Source organism: Oryx dammah, unplaced genomic scaffold (assembly GCF_014754425.2).
Source record: "Oryx dammah isolate SB20612 unplaced genomic scaffold, SCBI_Odam_1.1 HiC_scaffold_27, whole genome shotgun sequence".
NCBI classification, from domain to species: domain Eukaryota; kingdom Metazoa; phylum Chordata; class Mammalia; order Artiodactyla; family Bovidae; genus Oryx; species Oryx dammah.
The window spans coordinates 77,276,503-77,296,839 of NW_024070211.1; the positions used below are offsets into that span (position 1 = coordinate 77,276,503).

The 20,337-nt window shown below is 38.9% G+C and overlaps 1 protein-coding gene across 3 annotated transcripts in view; it reads left to right on the forward strand.

Moving 5' to 3' along the window:
- Positions 1 to 223: 223 nt before the first annotated feature.
- The window catches only part of SPOPL (speckle type BTB/POZ protein like), a 51,824-nt gene continuing 31,710 nt past the window's right edge, over positions 224 to 20,337 (forward strand). For 2 of the 3 annotated variants that reach the window (XM_040228525.1, XM_040228527.1), the window contains exon 1: positions 224 to 488. The gene's annotated coding sequence lies outside the window, so the exon portion shown is untranslated. The remainder of the gene's footprint in view (positions 489 to 20,337) is intronic. The other variant, XM_040228528.1, reaches the window with a different exon arrangement.

Below are 20,337 nucleotides of genomic sequence, written 5' to 3' on the forward strand. Positions count from 1 at the left end.
CACTGAAGCGAGGGAGTCCCTACCAGGCGAGGTTCGGCCGGGGATGTGGAGCGCGGCAGGCTGGGAGCCAGTGCCCGGCGCAAACGGCGCCGGCTACATTCAAACTACGGCGGCGGATCCGGCCCGGGCCGGAAGTGCTCGGCGCAGGAGGGAGGGAGGGAGGGATGGCCTCGCGGGCCGCCGCCGCCGCGCGCACGCGCTCTCGCGGGCTGGGGCTGGGGCTGGAGTCGCAACTCGGAAGCCGGGGCCCGGACGGGCCCGGAGCGGGGGGGGGCTGCGTGGGGGCGGGAGCGACGGAGGCGGCCGCCCCTGGCGGCGGGTTTGTTTATCCCGGGGAAGAAGTTTAGAAGCGGGAGGCAGGGGAGAAGGGCGGACTGGGGCGGAGGGATGCGGCTCGGCGGAGGCGGTCGCCACAGGGACTCGCCGCCATCATCTCAGCCGGAGCGGAGCCGCCGCTGGGACTGCCCGCCGCTACCCCTCACGTCCGGGTAGGTGCCCCTCCCCCGCCGCGGTCCCGGCCGCAGCCGTGGTCGCCTGCTCCCCCCTCTTCCCTGGGACTCACCTGCACTGGAACCAGCGGCCTCCTCCCGCATCTCGGCACCCTCCTCCTCCTCGGCCCAGGAGCCCCGCTCCTGAGGTGTGCCTCCCGCCCCCCGGACCTCCCTGGCCCCTGGAGTGTCTGCTTCCCCTGGGAATCACCCCTCCCCCATTGACTCCCTGCTTCCTTCTACCAGGATCCCCCCGACCTTCCTCTGCAAGCCTTGCCCAGTCTCCCCCCTTTATGAACTGTAGACCTCCGCGCCCGCCCTTTAATTCCTTGTCTGTTTTCCCACCCTGAGCCCTGCCTAGAGCGAGAAATTGCCCCCACCCCCGCGTTCACGTCCATACCTCCTTCTCCCAAAAGTATACCCTCGAAAGTATCTCCATTACCCCGTTTCACGATGAATTCTCAGCTCTCCAGCCGGACCCCTCGGTGCCTCCACCCTGGTGGCCCTGCCCTCAACCTCCCTACCCCCAGGTGGGCATTGCCCTCTCAGAATTCTCCCTCACCAGGGACATCAGACGGACTCTACGGGTCAGGGTCCACGACGTCCTGACTTACCATCTTTCTGCTCCCTCTGCCATCCTTTCCCCGCACTCCTCTTGAATCTATGCATTTGTGTAACTGAATTACAGAAAGGCAAGGGGATGGGCAGGATTTTCTCCTTCAAAGCAGTAGATCGAGTAAAAATAGGGTTCACCTGCTTATCCCAACTTTTGGCATCTTTCTCTGTGAATAGTGTCATTGACAGCCAGACTTCTGAAGCTTCTGGTGCTTTGTCTGTATTTGAAAGACTCCTGGGCCTATATTATTTCATTATAATACTCATCTTCCTAGCTTTTCCATAAAACTGATGAACCTCCTGTTTCTTAGGCTGGAAATTTAACTAATAAAAAAGTTCATACCTTGAAACATTACATCTCTCCTGTCATAATGGGAAAGGTGGAATATTTCAAATTATCATCCTACTATTTTTGAGATAAATGGTGCCCAGTGGTTAAGAGCTCAGACTCTAACTGAACTGTCAGGATCTAAATCCCTGCCTTTCCATCTACCATATCTGGCTTTGAGCAAGTTTTTTTAATCTCTCTGTGCCTCATATTCTTACAGCTGTAGAATGTGGATAGGAGTGTACTTCATAAAATGGTGGTGATAATTGCATAACTTAATTCAGGTAAGATACAACAGTGCCTGATAAAAGTTCAATAAGTGTTCTTTGTCATCATCTCTTAGCTTGATTTGGCTATTGGTAGGTTAATTTTGAGAGAGGAAGTGGAGGGAAGGAAAGCTGTCTTGCTTTTTTTAACAGCTTTTTTGATGTAGCTATGATTCATATTTTGTTACTGTATAAAGTAGTTCCTTCTGGTGTGAAAAGTATAGTTTTAGCTCCTTATTTTCAGGTAAGTTACCAGGCTATATGTTGTATCATTTTCAAGTATCTATTTGGAAATTTAAAATTATCTTTGTTTTGGGAGTAACTGAAATTGAATTGTGTAGCATATTTATCATAGGGGAAAATGAGGATTTTACTGAGGAAAATTGTAGTACTACAATACTCAAAACTGTTAAGATACTTCCTACCTGCTTGTCCTTTATGTTGAATTGCTACTAAGGATAGAGCTTTGGCTTCATTCAGAAGACATTGCTTTTCTCTTATTGATGGGTTTTATTCACATGACTGTGTCTTAATGTTCCCCAAGTTTTACTCTTTAAAATCCTGACTAATTTTGTCATATTTGCTTGCTTCCTGTGCATGGTTTTCTTGATTTTTTTTTTTTTTAACAACTCACTTTTTTAAAAAGTCCAAATAAGTTCTGTTAACTTAATGTTGTTATAAGTAGTAAAAGTTTGGAATCACAGTTTGCTGTCCTAATTACACATAAAAATGTGCATATGGAACTTTCAAAAATATTTTGCCTGTGGATAGCTTAAAATCTTTTTTTTTTTTTTTTTTTTGTATCACCAATGGAATGTTCTTTAAACTTTGGGTGACACTGCCTCTGCTGCTTATGCTGTTCCCTGGCCTAGAATAACCTTTGCTCTTTCCCCTGCACATCCAAATTCTACCTATCTTCCACCTCTTACTGTTTCCACATAGTTCCTGCCAACATTGGTTTCTATTTCTTGGTTTTCCTACTGTCTGTATTCTGCATTTTTGGCATTAAATAATACAGACTCCCCCAGTTCAAGAAAAATGAATCGGGTAGAATCATACTTTTAAAGTTCGTAGAAACTTTGAAGGGGGTGGAATGAAATTAACAATTAGTAGCTACTTTGTGCTAAGCACTATTCCTTTGGTTTTGAAAAGAACCATTCTTTCCAAAAATATTTAATGAGCACCTACATCATGCCAGACTTTGGGGAATACACAAGAGCAGCCCTTTTCAGCAGGGGTTGCAGTAAATATCAGGCCCTATTGCTCTAAAGCATCCAAAGTATGTAATGAATTAACTACTCTTCTATGCACCTAGATTGGTGCCAGCTCTGCCCTGTGCTTGAGAAAGAGAGAACTGAGGAAATAGTCACTTAACTCAGTTTCTGTAGGATTTAAGTCCTCTGAAAAAAGTTCTATTAGAGAATAATAATATGGACTTTTTTTTTGTAATTTATATCTTAATGTGGCACTGACAGACAATAAGCAAGTAAGAAGATAAAATTATCTAAGAGCACTAGTAAAATGTTAAAGATAATGATAATCACTAATACTTCTAAAGCACTGGGCCAGCCATTCTTTCAAATTATTTATATATATTAACTTGTTTAAACCTCTCAACAATCCCCCTTTGAAGAGCCTTAATTATATTTCCATTTCACAAATAAGAAACCTGAGAATCAGATTACTTCCACAAAATCACACAGCTAGGTAAGCAGTGGAGCCAGGTCATATGGTTGTAGAATCTATTATCCTTTGTTGCCTCTCGGACCTTCCAATCTTCCAATTCTTTGTTGGTTACTTTAAACAAGATTCTTCACCTTTCTGGGGAAAAGAATTTTTTTTGTAAAAATCTCAGTGGGATTTACCTGTCTTTTATAATTAATCCGGGGGTAGTGGGAAGCCATTGGAGAATGTCAAACAGCTGAATAAGTTGCTTAAATTTTTGCTGTAAAACCATCACTTGGCCGCTCTGTTGAGGACATACTGGAGATAAGCAAGAGAAAAAGCAAGGAGACAGTTAGGCCAGTGCTTCTGAAACTTATCTGTGGTGAAGGACCTGTTTTGTTTTACTTTATAGTTTGTGTGGTACTTTGGTAATGTACAATAAAATGGATATTGTGGTGGTGTCTATCAAATTGCTCTAAAAATTTCTGAGTGCCCTCTGTTGCAATATTTACCTTGTCTCATACCAATAACAAAGAGTTTGTGGATCAGTATGGGTCCACAGATGACACTTTGAGCAGAATTGAATTCAACTATTTTTGTAATTTAGGCAAGAGATAATGAAATCTTGGTCCAGACTTGGCAGTGATAAAGTAGCTGAATTTGACAAATATTTGAGAAGTAAAGTTAGGATTAGGTGGTGGATTCGATTTGGAGATCTAGGGAGAGGAGAAGGCTGATTTCCAGGGTTGGTGGTTCCTGTGCCTAATATAGGGGAATACTGGGGGAGGGGAGAGCAGTTTTGTGTTCGTTTCTGGTAATAGAGGACATATTGATCGTAAGTCAGTGGGGAATAATCAATATATAGCTGTTAATGGATGTCTTAATTTGGAAGGTGGGGGATGAGATTGCCTAAGCAGAAAGTACATAGAGAGGATAAAGGGATGTGGTCCTCTACGATTCTTCAGGATTTAACATTGAGAAAAAGAAATGGAGCAAAGTGGGCAGAGACGATATAGCCAAAGGTTGAAGGAGATTTTCCTTAGCATCACTGAAGCCAAGGCAATAGACCAAAAAAGGAGGGTGTGGCTAATCTATGTTGATTGAAGCTGAGAAATGAATTAAGTTGGAAATTAGAACACAGGGCTTCCCTGGTGGCTCAGTGGTAGAGAATCCACCTACCAATATGGGAGATGCAAGTTTGATCCATGGGTCAGGAAGATCCCCTGGAGAAGGAAATGGTAACCCACTTCAGTATGCTTGCCTGGGAAATCTTATGGACACAGACGCCTGGTGGGCTGCAGTTCATGGGGTCACAAAAGAGTGAGACATGGCCTAAGGACTTAAACAACAACAAAGAGTACACATTGTATTTTATGGGCAAAACATTTAATGTCTCAGTTGTCTGTCCATCCATAAACTATTATGAATTTTGTTTTAATCTGCCAAAGCAACAATTACAGATTTAGGGTAAAATGTTATCTATAACATGAACCATGTCTTCCTTCCTGAGCTCAGAGCCATGTTTCTGTTTATCACTATCTGGGTGTTCTATAAGCATCTCAAACTCATTCATTCATTCATTTAGAATATATTCAAATAGAATATATTTTTTAAGTACTATTTATCAAGTATTAACTATTATCAGACTTTTCAGAATTCACTTAGACCTCGGAGTCTAGGGGCAGTGGACAGGGAAATGGTGTGTAGTGTGATTAGTGCTGTCATAGCAGTTTATTCAGGCTGCCTTGTAAGCAGAGAAAAGGTGCCTTAGGGAAAGCTTTCAAAAGAAAGTAGACTGTTGGGCAGAGCATTTCAGAAGGACAAATGGAGGGATGGAAAGGGTAATGCAGGGGCAGAGGAGTTTATTTTGAAAGCTTTCAAAGGCGAGGGATTGCGGCTGTGGCGTGGAGTGGTAGATGAGAGAGTTTGGCCATACCATCCAGAAGTTTGTCTCTTGAACTTGTACATCTTTCTGTTTGCTGTTTTGATTAATATCATCACTACCTATTTAGCCACCAAACACAGAGATAGCTTCTGAATACCTTCAAAATATAAGGATTTTCTTTGCTATTGTCCTAGGTGGTGTTTTGTTTTTGCTGGTTAGCTTTATATTTTATAACCTATATTTATAGAATCAATAAGTAACTGATAGTATAACTTGAATATTTTGGTTACATTTTAATGTGGTTTTTTTTTTTTTTTTTTTTTGGATGGGAGAAATTTTATACATACAGCTTTTTCTCAAATTTAGAGAATTAAAATTAAGGCCTTGGTAAGGATTGCTAGGAGTTTACTCCTATCCATCAGATATATGGTCAGTGATCATACTTTGGGTCTCAGTGGAATAATAGCAGTCCCCTGATACTGTAAATGCTATTTTAGATAGTCTAAATGGTCTGAGACTTAAAGTCTTACATCATAGTAGAACACAGTTTATTTTCAGGGATTCCTTCATGAAGAATGTTGTAATTGGCAAAACCTTAGTTGACAAGAAAAAAGTGTATTAGAAAGAGAAATTATGTTAAAATGGGCTTTGTTGTTGTTCAGTCACTAAGTTGAATCCGACTCTTTGATTTCAGTTCAGTCACTCAGTCGTGTCCTGCTCTTTATGACCCCATGGATTGCAGCACACCAGGCCTCCCTGTCTCTCACCAACTCTCAGAGTTTACTCAAACTCATGTCCATCGAGTCGGTGATGCCATCCAACCATCTCATCCTCTGTCATCCCCTTCTCCTCCTGCCTTCAGTCTTTCCCAGCATCAGGGTCTTTTCAGACGTGTCAGTTCTTCACATCAGGTGGCCAGAGTATTGGAGTTCTGAATCTTTGCAACCTCATAAACTGCAGCACACAAGGCTCCTCTGTCCTCCACTATCGCCCAGAGTTTGCTCAAATTCATGCCTGTTACATCAACCATCTCGTCCTCTGCTGTCCTCTTCTCCTTTTGCCAGCATCAGGGAGCTCTTTTCCAGTGAATATTCAGGATTGGTTTCCTTTAGGATTGACTGGTTTGGTCTCCTTGCAGTCCAAGGGACTCGCAAGAGTCTTCTCCAGCAACACAGTTTGAAAGCATCAGTTCTTCGACACTCAGCCTTCTTTATGGTTTACCAACACAGTAAATAAAGGTTCTAAAAGACATCTGTTTTAAAAAAAACAGGATAGACTCTATCAAAATTTTTGCTTCTGATATCCTTACTTAAGTTTTTGTATAAACATCATTAGATTATTCTAATCTGCTAAGGCAGTCTTCCTTCCATTTTATATTAAGACAATTGTAACTTTAAAAAAAGTCTTTTTATTAGTTCCTCCTGTCTTTTGCTCGTCTTCTCCCTGGCTCTTAGTTTTTTAAATCTTAATAAATTCTTGTACGACAACTATATATTTTTCGTATATTATGGTTCTTACACTTTCCCAAGCCTTTTATTTATATATACAAATGCAGAACTCTTCAGATATTCTTCAGACTTACCTACATGTTCTAAAGGAGGACAGGATAATTATTAGCATTAAATTCTGAATTATATAACTATGTGAAATAGAGCTTTATATACATAAAGAATAGTTTCTTAAAAATTTGATCTACAGATATAAAATAACATTGCCTCAAACTATGGCTGGGATAGGTTGTTTATACACTTAAAGCATGAGTAATATAGGAATAAAAATAATTAAGAATAACGGATACAAAAGAAGAGAGGTTTCACTCTGCTATTAGGTGATGCAGTATCTCAAAGGTTGTAGTGTAACTGAAAAGTAGTATGAGGCTTTTAAAATATTATTTGAGATTTAATACACCGTTAAAGAAGATACCATTGTTTCCTGTCTGGGTATATTTACAGAACAAATTTTCAGTTTTGTGGAAGTGCATTTTAGTCTCCTCCCTCCTGCCCCATCAAAATTAAGTGATTTTTAAAGTAAAGTGTACTGTTGGGTTTTTTGGGTTTTTTTTTGAATTTTTTAGTTTTAATCTGGATGCAGTTTTGGTGTTTTAGTGGGAAATTACCCTGAAAGGTAGCTTTAACCACTAAGACAAAAGCAGACAAAGAAAAAATTGAACATTATTCATCCTGAAATTACCAAGGCAAATATTGACTCAGGAATATTTAAATAAATTGAATTTTTAAAAAACATTTATTTGTTGACTGCACTAGTTCCTTTTTGCTGTGTGTGGGCTTTCTCTAGTTAAAGCACGTGGAGCTACTCTTGGTTGCAGTGTGGGCTTCTCATTGTAGTGGCTTTTCTTGTTGTGGAGCACAGGCCCTAGGCACACGGGCTTCGCTGGTTGCAGCACATGGACTCAATAGTTTCAGCTTTCGGACTTGAGACTGGGGGCTCAGTAGTTACGGTGAAGGGGCTTAGTTGCTCCACAGCTTGTGGAATCCTCCCAGATAAGGGATCAAACCCATGTCCCTTGCATTGGCAGGCAGATTCCTATGCACTGTACCACCAGGGAAGTCCTGAATGAATTGAACTTTACATTTTTCTGGTGGCTACTCTTAGGATCAGTTTAAACCTTTGTTAACCAGTTAGCTATCCAACATGGCCATTAAGTTTAACATGTCCAGTTTTGTTAGAGTAGTTCAAGTAGGGCATGGTCATACACCAAGCATATTTGGTAAATTCTGGTTGCATTCAACATAGATTTTTTAAAAAACTGAAGATACTTAAGTGCACATTTTTATCAGTGGCGTTTGAGAACTGGCTTGAATCAAGTGGTACTGGCGAGGTATCTTGATGCTTTCCTGTTGATTTTATTTTCTCAGGTGTCTCATTTTGGCTGTTATTTTGTCTGCCAGCCTTTTTCCCACCCCAAATTCTTTATTTCTTCATCAAATTGTATAATGAAACTAGTTATTTTTCCTAGCAGTATATTTAGTTCAACATGGGCCTGAGAAAGTGACAATTTACTGCAGTGGAATTTACCTTATGTTTACCTGGAATTTCGTCATAGATCATTTTGGGGAAGAAATACCCTTTTTAAAGCCCTTGTACCAGACCTGTGAAGTAATTTAGATATTTTATCTTACTTGCTTAGCGCTAACCCATGAGGGCCATACCGTAAGTTTTTGAAGCATACTTGGCCAGCAATTACCAGATGCACTGTTATTTTATGTATGCCAGAGAGAGAGAGCACTGTCAGTTGCAGTTGTAAAATGCCATCAGTTTCAGACATGCTAAAAAAAAAAATATATATATATATATATATATAAAAATGGGTATCTTAGAATTTATGAAATGTGCCATTAGTGCTGTTTCACTTTATGGTTATCACCCAAGATCATCAACATAACTAACCTCCCAACATCAAGTGAAGTCAGGATAAATTTAGTTTTATTTTACCTCAGAGATCTCTAGGCAGTATAGCATAGAAGTTAAGAGTGCATCTGGTCTGCTTTTTAATAGCTTTCTGACTTTAGGTAGGTTACTTAGCGTCTCTGCCTCAGTGTTCTTATGTGTAAAATGGAAAGGATAACCGTACCTACCTTGTAAGAGTTGTTATAAGAACCAAATGAGTTTTATTTACATTTAGAGTAATTCTTTCCACATAATGCTTTGTGTAAATGTTGGTTAATTAAAAACAATTAAATATTAAGATTCTTATTCTTAATCTAAGAATAAGGAGATGCTTAAAAGGAAGGGGAAAAGGATCTAATAGTTCATTGTTATTTTTGCACACAATAGAGATTAAAAGTATTTTACTAATTTGTCTTTGAAAGTCTAATGTATTCGTAAGATTGCAGTCTTGACGATTTTGATACTTAAATTCATAAAAATAATACCACTGTATAAGGGTTCAGTGAAATCCGCTTTCCTTTCTATTATGACATATTTAATCAGAATATTGATGTGCTGTGACAGATGTCTTAAATATAACCTGTTATATACTTGTGATTCCTGTCAACCTCATAAGGAATTCATTCGGAAATATTTTTAAGAGTTTCGGTATTAAAGAACTGTATTTAAGACATCTGGCTTCTGCACTGTGAAATATATGGAGGAAAAGTTTTTATTTTTATATATGAGGCAGTTTTTATTTGAAAAGTTTTAATATGTACGTGATTTTGCTGCTTCACTTTTTTTGTTTTTGGCCATACCAGGTAGCATGTGAGATCCTAGTTCCCAACCAGGGATCAAACCCGTGCCCCCACCCCCCAGCATTGGAAGCACAGGCTTAACCTCTGCACTGCCAGAGAAGTTCCTGTTGCTTCATTTTTTTTTAGGTTTCTTTCTTTGTTTTTGGCTGCACTGGCTCTTCCTTCTTGACCCTAGGCTCTCTCTAGTTGAGGGGCTACACTCTGTTTGCAGTGTACGGGCTTCTCACTGCAGTGGCTTTTCTTGTCGGGGAGCACAGGCGCTAGGTGCACATGGGCAGCACATGGGCTTAGTTGCTCTGTGGCATATGCAATCTGCCTGGACTAGGGATGGAATTCATGTCCTGTGCGTTGGCCGGTGGGCTGTCAGACACTGGACCACCAGGGAAGTTCCTTGTTGGCTTCATTTGAGATTTAAAATCTTGTCATTTACCCTGATATAAAAATAAGCCCTTCCTTTGAGCTTCTTGGTATTTCCCCTTTTCCCACTTTTGCCTTGTTTTCATTTCTTTTTGTTCTACACTCGCATCATTCATTTATTCCATAAATTGACCAACTGTTAAATGCTGGGTTCTGTATTTCAGTAATAAATTGGAAATAGCCCTTGACCTGGAAGACTCACTATTTGGGATTTATTGGAGAAGGCAATGGCAACCCACTCCAGTACTCTTGCCTGGAAAGTCCCGTGAACAGAGGAGCCTGGTGGGCTACAGTCCATGGGGTCACAAAGAGTCAGACACGACTGAGCGACTTCACTTTCACTTTTCACTTTCATGCATTGGAGAAGGAAATGGCAACCCACTCCAGTGTTCTTGCCTGGAGAATCCCTGGGACGGGGGAGCCTGGTGGGCTGCTATCTATGGGGTCGCACAGAGTCGGGCACGACTGAAGTGACTTAGCAGCAACAGTCATTGAGTGCATAAGCACAGTACTGAAGACTTGATATATCTGCTCTTTTTGTTTCAATCCTCATAACTGCCCTGCTAGGATAGGTCATTGCTTTTCAAATGTTTCCATCAAATAAATGACAGAGAAGAGTGCCCTTTTAGGTGGTGAAGATCTGAGTGTGGTCAAGGTAATGTGGAGAGGGAGAACTTTGGTGTTAAAATTCTTTTCAGATTAGTGTCTTCTCCTAAAAAGGATTTGACTGTTGCATTCTGTTACCCTAATATAGCCTTCTTTGTTTTAATGTAAAAATGGTTTAGATTAGCATGAGGGAGGATTTTTTTTTTTAAGTGTTCTGTCCCGGTTTTGGCATGAAGGAGACCTGGCACTGGAAATCCAATTGTGTTATAAATGTTTAGGCATCAAAGTTGCTTATTATATATTGATTTGCTTTTCCAATTTTAGGTAGACTTTTATTGGAATGTAACATATGCTCATGGACATGCATGTAACATCGTACAGCAACAACACCCTTGTGTATGGCTTCTTAAATCAATTTTCATGTGATACATTGGCGTAGTGTATAGTGTGGTAGCTTCTTCATTCTATTGTATTCCATCCCGTTGTACGACTGTGTATATATAAATACTGTAATTTATCCCTTCTACTGTTGATGAACACCTTGGTGGTTTCCAGTTTCGAATCACAATGCCTAATGCCCCTATAGAGTATTCTTGTACATATCTTTTGCTGCACATGTACACATAATTGCTGTAGTAGAAGTTTTGGATCATATGTACTTTTGTTCCTTTTCAGTTTATGTTACCCAGTGTTTCCAAAGTGTCTTTTCAATAGTGAATGAGGGTTTATTTTTCCCACATACTCTGCAACATTTGCTTAATACTGTTTGATTTATTTAGCTGTTCTGGTGGGTGTAAAGTGGTATGGCTGGTTTTTCAAAATATACATGATTCCTTTCTTCAGGCATACTCACATACCCCTCCCGTGTGCACAGCAAAGGAAAATAGAGACTTGTACATTTTCATAAACCTCATCAAGTGATTCTGGTTGCCTTGTCAGTTGGTAAGATGCAGAATGTAAAACAATTGTAAGTATGATTTAAGGAAAATAATGCTGTCATGAAAATTGCAGCTTCACTGTATAGTCTACTGACTTTCTGATAAATGGTGCATTTCTGCCTCGCTGTTGCTAAACATGGGAAAGAAAGGTTTTAAGATTTTGCAAGCTGGCAAAAAGTTCTGTAGGGCCTTTTATTGAGTTAGTCTGTAGGATTGCCCCAAAGCTCTAATTATGCAATGCTGAAATGCACTTGCTCTTGACTGTCTACCCAGATTGTAGGTTGTGTTCATTCATTTTGTGAGGTTTTGCTGCCCCTTAAATAAAGGGAGTGCTGTCTACACAGCCATGCTTACTCAATTTTCAGAACTTGAAAGTTGAGCAAATTTTACCAAATGCCCACAGTTTGCTATGTTGTTTTAGACTTAATTTTCTGTTATATGTGAAATTTTTCTTGTGTCACAGAAGACAGTATTGCTACTAGTATTTTCTTTTTAAATTATCAGATTGTATAGCAAATACCAAGGATGTGACAAATATTTTTACCTGTGTATCTGTTTGAGGCTTAGGGTGTGGTAAGTCTCTTCTCATTCCCCAGTGAATATAGATCATGTTAGAATCATATGTAGGGAAGCACCATTCCTGTATCTTTTGGAAACCATAATTAGTTGTTGATTTTTTCTTTTTAAACACTCATAGAGATTCATAACTGCAGATGAACTCATAGTTTTCCCTTTTTAACATTGTCTTATGCGTTTGTAGAGCTAGTATTTTAGTATCTGATCTTATTTCTTAACTGCTGCAAAGTACTGTTCCTGGGTAGTGCAGATCTTTGATTGATACTGGTGCTATACATATTCTTGAGTAGCTACTGATGTGCTAGTCATAAGAATCTTGAAATTATTAGCTTATCAGAAGAGCTGAGATGGCATTCATGTAGTTAAAGTGTTCTCTTGAGGTATAAGGACATCTGATTTGCAAAGCTTTTCCTCGAGAGGTCAGGGCTGGTAGGTAGATGGCAATAGCCTCCTTTTATATAGTCTAGGTTGACCATGTGTTACATCATTTCGAAAACACTGAATTAAAACCCAGGGTCTCTTAACACATTGTTCTTCATGGATCAACTTCATTTCTTTCTCTTTCAACTTCTTTCTCTTTGTCTGCCCCCCTACCTTTTTTTTTTTTTTTCCATCTTTTTTTTTCCCTCTGTAAACTAAACAGCTATACTAAATGTTTTCCTTTAAAGAGGATTAAGCCATTTTAATGATTATAGACATGCAGAGTATAAAGATATAGACAATTTCTTTCCCCTAGATTTTATAATTTAAGAGTTCCCAAAAGTTGTAGTTCCTCATATCTTTCTCAAGGATGATGGTTTTTCCTAATTTTGTCTAGGTTAGTACTAGTTTATGTCTTCTGTCCCGGTATCTTGTCTGACTTAACATTCGTAATGTCTAATTTTTAATGAAATATTGTTGTTAACAACTGCTTTAAAATAAGCCTTAGTAGTTCGGTAGAATTTTTATTTTTAGCTGCTGCCATGGTGTGGTCTAGTGATAGGTAAGAGACATGTATAATAGTGAGGTCTGTCTTAACAGGTGGTAAAATTTTAAGTACTTCTTTCCCGAACCCATCTCAGATATATAATAACCAGTGACAGTATCAGGATGGGGCTCTCCATGATTAAAAGTGGGCTGGGACATTAATGATAAGGAGCAATTAACTCCTCTTGGTCTGAGGTGATGGTAAGAGATTTGATGCCTCTGCCTTCATCTCTTTGGGCACCAGCCTGTTGTTCCATGTTCATGCAGCTTGCAAGATTCATGAAATTAGAATGATGGCAGCAAGTGGTATCATCTGAAAATTGTAGGTTATATATAAGCTGAAGTTGTGATTGAGCGGTCCTGGAATAGAATGGGTAAGCAGCATTTTTCAGTAGAGCTTTGTGTGATGATGGAAGGGTCTGTGATCCCCACATTCCATTATTGGTGGCCTTTGGTCACTTGCATCTACTAAGCACTGAAAATGAGTCTAGTACAACTGAGGAGCTGAATTTCTTGTTTAAATATTTTGTTATTTGGTAAGACTTTTTTATTAGCGGTTCTACTTGATCTGCTTTAGCTAGGTATTTGGCTCTCTGACCTTATCTGTATTTCTTCAGTGCCTGGCTGATTTAGGTTCTTAATGAATGTTTGCTCAGTAAATGCTAGATGAATGTGAAATTGTTCCAGTGTCCTGAAATTCTAGAACAAAAAACATTGCTTCAGTTCAGTTCAGTTCAGTTGCTCAGCCATGTCCAACTCTTTGCAACCCCATGAATCACAGCATGCCAGGCCTCCCTGTCCATCACCAACTCCCAGAGTTCACTCAAACTCACGTCCATCGAGTCAGTGATGCCATCCAGCCATCTCATCCTCTGTCGTCCCCTTCTCCTCCTGCCTCCAATCCCTCAGCCTCAGACTCTTTTCCAATAAGTCAGCTCTTCGCATGAGGTGGCCAAAGTACTGGAGTTTCAGCTTTAGCATCATTCCTTCCAAAGAACACCCAGGACTGATCTCTCTCCTTGGACACTTTTTAAAGAGTGACTTGAAAACTAATAAAAGTAAACTACTCTGTTTTGTTTTTGGCCATGCCCTTGGTTTACAGAATTTTAGTTCTCCCATTAGGAATTGAACCCTGGCCATCAGCAGTGAAAGCATGAGTCTTAAGCACTGGTTCACCAGGCAATTGCCATGTTTTTTACTGTAATTAAATGAGAAGAAGGAGAACTTTGAAGAAAAATGACTTATGATTTTTAAAAAATAATACCTTGTAGAGACTAAAGCTTTAATCAAATGTTTATCCATCTTTTCCTAAAATAAAAGAGATGAGGGGAAGAGTAGGAAAAGGGAGAGGGAAGGGAGGAAATATAGCTTTTATTATGGATGAATGTTTTAGGACTCAGATAAATGTGAACAATGCCTAGGGTTAATGTAAATGGATCCAGAATTGGCAACTAACTGTGCAGAAACTACTGTAAGTATTTTATGGACCTTATCTCTTAACACTCATTATATTCTTTCTGAGTGAGAAATTATTCCCTTTCTGAGGATGAGAAAGGTAAGGGCCAGAATGAGAAAGTAACTTGTTCAAGAGTTATAAACCTAAAAGTTTTGTTTTTTTTTTAATTTGCGTTATGTCATGTACAGATCTTGTCCTGTGTGTCCATTTTGATGAGTTTTGACAGGTATATTCACCTATGTAAGAACAGCCCAATCAAGATATAGGATCATTTCCATTACTCCAGAAAGTTCTCTTGAAGATTATGCAATTTTTAAGAGACACTTTGGGCATCAGTTTATCTTTGTACAGCTACACCTCCACGTTACTTGCATTAAAAGGGAGGTGGAAGCTGTTAGAGATAAGCACTGTGAGAGCAGCAGCATTCACAGCTCAGTAATAGCTGATGAAGAGCCAAATGATAAAGGTTAAAAAAGCAAAAACAGAACCTCAAAACCATATTCAGGCAAATTTAACTGTTCTTCATAGTTCATGAGATTATTACTGTTTTGTAAACTAGTTCTATTTTTGAATTTTACATCAGTACTCATACACATTGAACCAATTTATTTAGTGCTTTCTGTGTACCAGCCACTATATTAGGTATTGTCTATACAGTCTCATTCAATATAGTAGTCATTTGAGATATTACCATTTATTATTCCCAATTTACAAACAAGAAAATTGAGACCCAGAGAACTTACACAGCTGCATGATTTTTACCCAAGTCTAAAATCAGAAACCAAATTCTTAACCCTGATGGTGTTCTGTGGATCATTCTGTAATACTAAATGCTACCTGGTACTTTGATTTTTAGGAGGCAACAATTATGTGCTGTCTAGTAAATATGTAATACTTTTCCAGTAGTTGACTTCAAATCTAGTCAGTATGTCTTTGCTTAGTATATGCCATCTTATACAATAGGCAGTAGTTAATGTAAAGTTGAAAATAGAATCATCTCAAGGAGTTCTCCCTGTTTGATGAATTGAAAAACCATAGTATTTCCAATTAAGAATCCTGGATTCAATTTCTGAGTTACTTTTTTGGGTTTTGTTTGTTGTTGTTGTCTTTTTTTTTTTTTTTTAACTCTGTGACCTTAGATCATATTACTTCTATTTTTCAGTTTCTCTGTAGAATAGAAGTAGCTACTTCATTTAGTTGTTTAAAGGATCAAATGAGATAATATATATGTAAGAGTAAAATTCTAAACTATGAAGTAAAATCTTATGGATTACTATACTAATAACTACATTTGATTAATTCTGTATGCAAGGCATTGGTTATGAAAGTTCTTGGGTAGTAGCTAAGGAATTATTCATTTTGCTGAAGAAAATGGTATGGGAGTAAACTTAAGTGTTCGGTTAGTAAATGTTTTACAGAAGTGCCAATTAAGGTGGACAGATTAAAACACTGTTAGTGCTTAAAGAAAAGATATGGTTAACTTATCTGTTGTTTGTTCGTTGAGATAGCTTCTCTCAAGTTTGAGAAAAAAGTGTTGTTATAATTTATAAATTAGAGCCCTGATAAAGGTTTTACTTGAAGGGACTTGGGAGATCGAGTTCATATTATGTCTTCCTTCCTTGTTTCCACAGACCTTAGCTCAGTGTAGAGCACAAGTCAGTGATTGGGGAGGAGCTGAGAGAAATAGACTATAAAGGAACAAATGAATGAGTAAGAACAAAAAAAAATAGGGTAATGGTCTTGCAGCTTGCTATACTGAGTCGTCTCCTGACTGCTAGTTTTGCCCTTTTTTGGTTCACCACAGTTTATATATCACTATAATTTAAAGTCTTACTTCATAAAGTTCAATGAACATAGTTATAAAGTGCCATGCTAAGCATTTAAATAAGGCTGATTTTTTAAAATCCCAATACTGTCTTTATAAGATTTCTGGAAATAGCCTCCTTTTAAAAAGTAAAATTATGTACTTTTAAGGGAATATGGCTGTTAATACAGATCTATCTTCTAATTTTCTTATTGTGCCTTGTATCTAAGTTTTTTACATAAGTAATAAGAAAACAAATGAGCTTGTAGCAACTAGTATAACATACATATCTAGTTGTTTTTAAATGATGATTTTTTTTTAATGATTGCCAAACTCCAGAGTGTCCTTAATATGTAATGCTACAGGAAAAGCAATCAGGTTTTGAGGTGACTGATAGTCTGTTTTTTCCCCAAGAAGGTCATTGATTGCCCTGTGAGGAGATCATGTAGTGATACCAAGACCTCTTAGTCTACAGTGTATGAGTGGTTCCTGTATAAGCTTATGATAAAACTGGATCAGATTTAGTGATTCTTGCCCCGAATGCTTTGTTTAGCCCAAAGCTCAGTGCTGTGCAAGAGCATGTGTGATCTGAAGCCAAAAGGGACTAGGGGTAGAATCCAGATCTCTCTCAACACAGACTACAGGGCTTTTTCCCATTTTTGCCTTTATTAAGATAAGCTATAGTGTGTCTATGTTGAGAAATGTTAAATGATTTTTATTTTTAATCCTTTTTTTTAAAAAATATGTTAAATCAACAGAAATGTAGTGATTTCTGTGGGATTACAGTGTGTGCACACCGGGGTTCTTCTCTATGTTTTTTTTTTTTTTTTTTTAAGGAGAACCTTGGTGTTGAATAATAAGGCAACAGTAAGCAGAGGTTTTAAATTCCTGCTTGTGTACAAACCTTCCCCAGCAAGTATTAATAACTTTTAGGATTTATCAAATAGAGAAACAGTTGGTCTTAAAAAGTCTATTTTGTCTGTTCTAATTAAGTTTCCATATATGTATAATTTAAATTTCTTCCTTACTATTGGTGTTAGAGGATGTTATAGATTTCAAAAGAGGTGCCATAACACTGGAATAAAACCCTGGGACAAAGAAGTTGAAAACTAGCCTAGTGTCTCAGGATAATACCTAGGTAGAATATTGAGTCTGCCTGTAGACTGAAGTCTGTGAAGAATATTGAGTCATAATTGGACAAGTGGATAGCTGCAGCAGTGATGATGAGATGAATGTATTATTGGTATTAAGAGGGGTCTGGTCTAATCCTCATGCTAGAAATGTGGTCCTCAGTGTGAAATTCCTAGATCAGCACCATCAGCACCACCTAAGACTTGTTAGAAATGTAAATTCTGGGGCCTGACCCAGACCCACTAAATCATTAACCCTGGGATTGGGGCTCAATATTCTGCTTTAACAAGCCTTCCTGGTGATCCTCATGCACAATTAAATTTGAGAATCACTGCCCTAGAGAAATACAAAGCTGTGAGTCTGCCATTTGTAATTATGTAAGAGGCTGGAACTACTTATTTGGACCATATCAAGTTACAGATAGTCTGCTTTTGATTTACAGAAACTTCAAATTACCAAATTCTAAAGAAAAGTCACCTTTTATTTTGGGCAGAGAGTTCAGACTGTAAACAATTACTTCACTTAGGCCTCTGTTAATAGCCAAAATAGGAAAAAGTTAAAAGCCCAGGTAAAGTAGACTATGGGGCTTTCCTGGTAGTTCAGATGGTAAAGAATCTGCCTGCAGTGCAGGAGACCTAGGCTTTGATCCTTGGGTCAGGAAGATCCCCTGGAGAAGGAAATGGCTTGCCCACTCCAGTGTTCTTGCCTGGAAAACTCCATAGACAGAGCCTGGCAGGCCGCAGTCCATGAAGTCACAAAGAATCAGACGTGACTGAGCAACTAACACAACAACAGCAAAGTAGACTATAAAGTAAAAGGAAGTATTTGCTCAACCACTGTGGTGGGGAAAGGCGGGGAGTAAGGCCCTGTGTAATTTCATCATCATTAGCTATAACTCCTGGATGCCAAAACCCTCCTCCTGCTCTCCCAGCTCTTTCCTCTTATATAGGAGTATATATAATCAGGAGGAAAGAATGGTCTTTCCACCCTTGGCCAGCGTTTATTTTTTCTCTCGAGGTTTCAGAATATTTCCATTGCTGTATCCTTTATCACCCCCATTCCTGTTCCCCAAAGATGTAACAGTATCTGTGTCTAGGTGTGATGTCACTGAGTCTAATCACTCTCCTGAAAGTCACAGCTGTTTCTGTTTCAAAGAGAAGCCTTTCTCTCTGTGTTATATACACTTTACTGAACCTTAGTAAACTTGAAATAAACTGGTTTAAGTGAATTAGAGCTACAAGATGGCTATTCTCTTTTTCCATCTAGGTTTGAATTAGCTATTCCATTAATTCCTCAGACCATTTGATTAGTCCCTTCCTTCTTTTTAAAAAATAGACTCTAGGCCTTGTGCTACAGAAATGAAGAGAAAAATCTTCATGGAGATCATAGTTTAGGTAAAAACAAAACTGTCCACATAAATCTCAGTCATAAAAGACAGTAAATGAAGGGGGGGGTGTAATGGAGGTGGTAAGTATATACATATATATATATATATATATAGGTAAGTATATTTAATGTGAGCTGACTATGACAAAATGTGGTCCAATAGAGAAGGGAATGGCAAACCACTTCAGTATTCTTCCTTTGAGAACACCATGAACAGTATGAAAAGGCAAAAAGATAGGACACTGAAAGATGAACTCCCAGGTCACTTAAGTGCCCAATATGCTACTGGAGATCAGTGGAGAAATAACTCCAGAAAGAATGAAGAGGTGGAGCCAAAGCAAAAACAGCACCCAGTTTCGGATGTGGCTAGTAATGGAAGCAAGGTTTGATGCTGTAAAGGGCAGTATTGCACAGGAACATGGAATGTCTGGTCCATGAATCAAGGCAAATTAGAAGTGGTCAAACAGGAAATGGCAAGAGTCAATGTTGACATTCTAAGAATAAAAGCAAACTAAAATGGACTGGAATGGGTGAATTTAACTCAGATGACCATTATATCTACTACTGTGGGCAGGAATCCCTTAGAAGAAATGGAGTAGCCATCATGGTCAACAAAAGGGCCTGAAATGCAGTACTTGGATGCAATCTCAAAAACGACAGAATAATCTCTGTTCGTTTCAAAGGCAAACATTCAATATCATGGTAATCCAAGTCTATGTATGCCCCAACCAGTAATGCTGAAGAAGCTGAAGTTGAACGGTTTTATGAAGACCTACAAGACCTTTTAGAACTAACACCCAAAAAAGGTATCCTTTTCATTATAGGGGACTGGAATGCAAAAGTAGGAAGTCAAGAAACACCTGGAGTACCAGGCAAATTTGGCCTTGGAGTACAGAATGAAGCAGGGCAAAGGCTAGTATTGCCAAGAGAACGCACTGGCTGGCCATAGCAAATATCCTCTTCCAACAACACAAGATATGACTCTACACATGTATATCACCAGATGGTCAACACCGAAATCAGATGGATTATATTCTTTGCAGTCAAAGATGGAGAAGCTCTATACAGTCAGCAAAGACAAGACTGGGAGCTGACTGTGGCTCAGATCATGAACTCCTTATTGCCAAATTCAGACTTAAATTGAAGAAAGTAGGGAAATCCACTAGACCATTCAGGTATGACTTGAATCAAATCCCTTACAATTATACAGTGGAAGTGAGAAATAGATTTAAGGGGCTAGATCTGATAGAGTGCCTGATGAACTATGGATGGAGATTCATAACACTGTACAGGAGACAGTGATCAAGGCCGTCCACTAAGAAAAAGAAATGCAAAAAAGCAAAATGGCTGTCTGAGGAGGCCTTACAAATTGCTGTGAAAAGAAGAAAAGCCAGAAGCAAAGAAAAAAAGGAAAGACATACCCATTTGAATGCAAAGTTCCAAAGAATAGCAAGGAGAGATAAGAAAGCCTTCCTCAGAGATCAGTGCAAAGAGATAGAGGAAAACAACAGAATGGGAAAGACTAGAGATCTCTTCAAGAAAATTAGAGATACCAAGGGAACATTTCATGCAAAGATGGGCTCAAAAAAGGACAGAAATGGT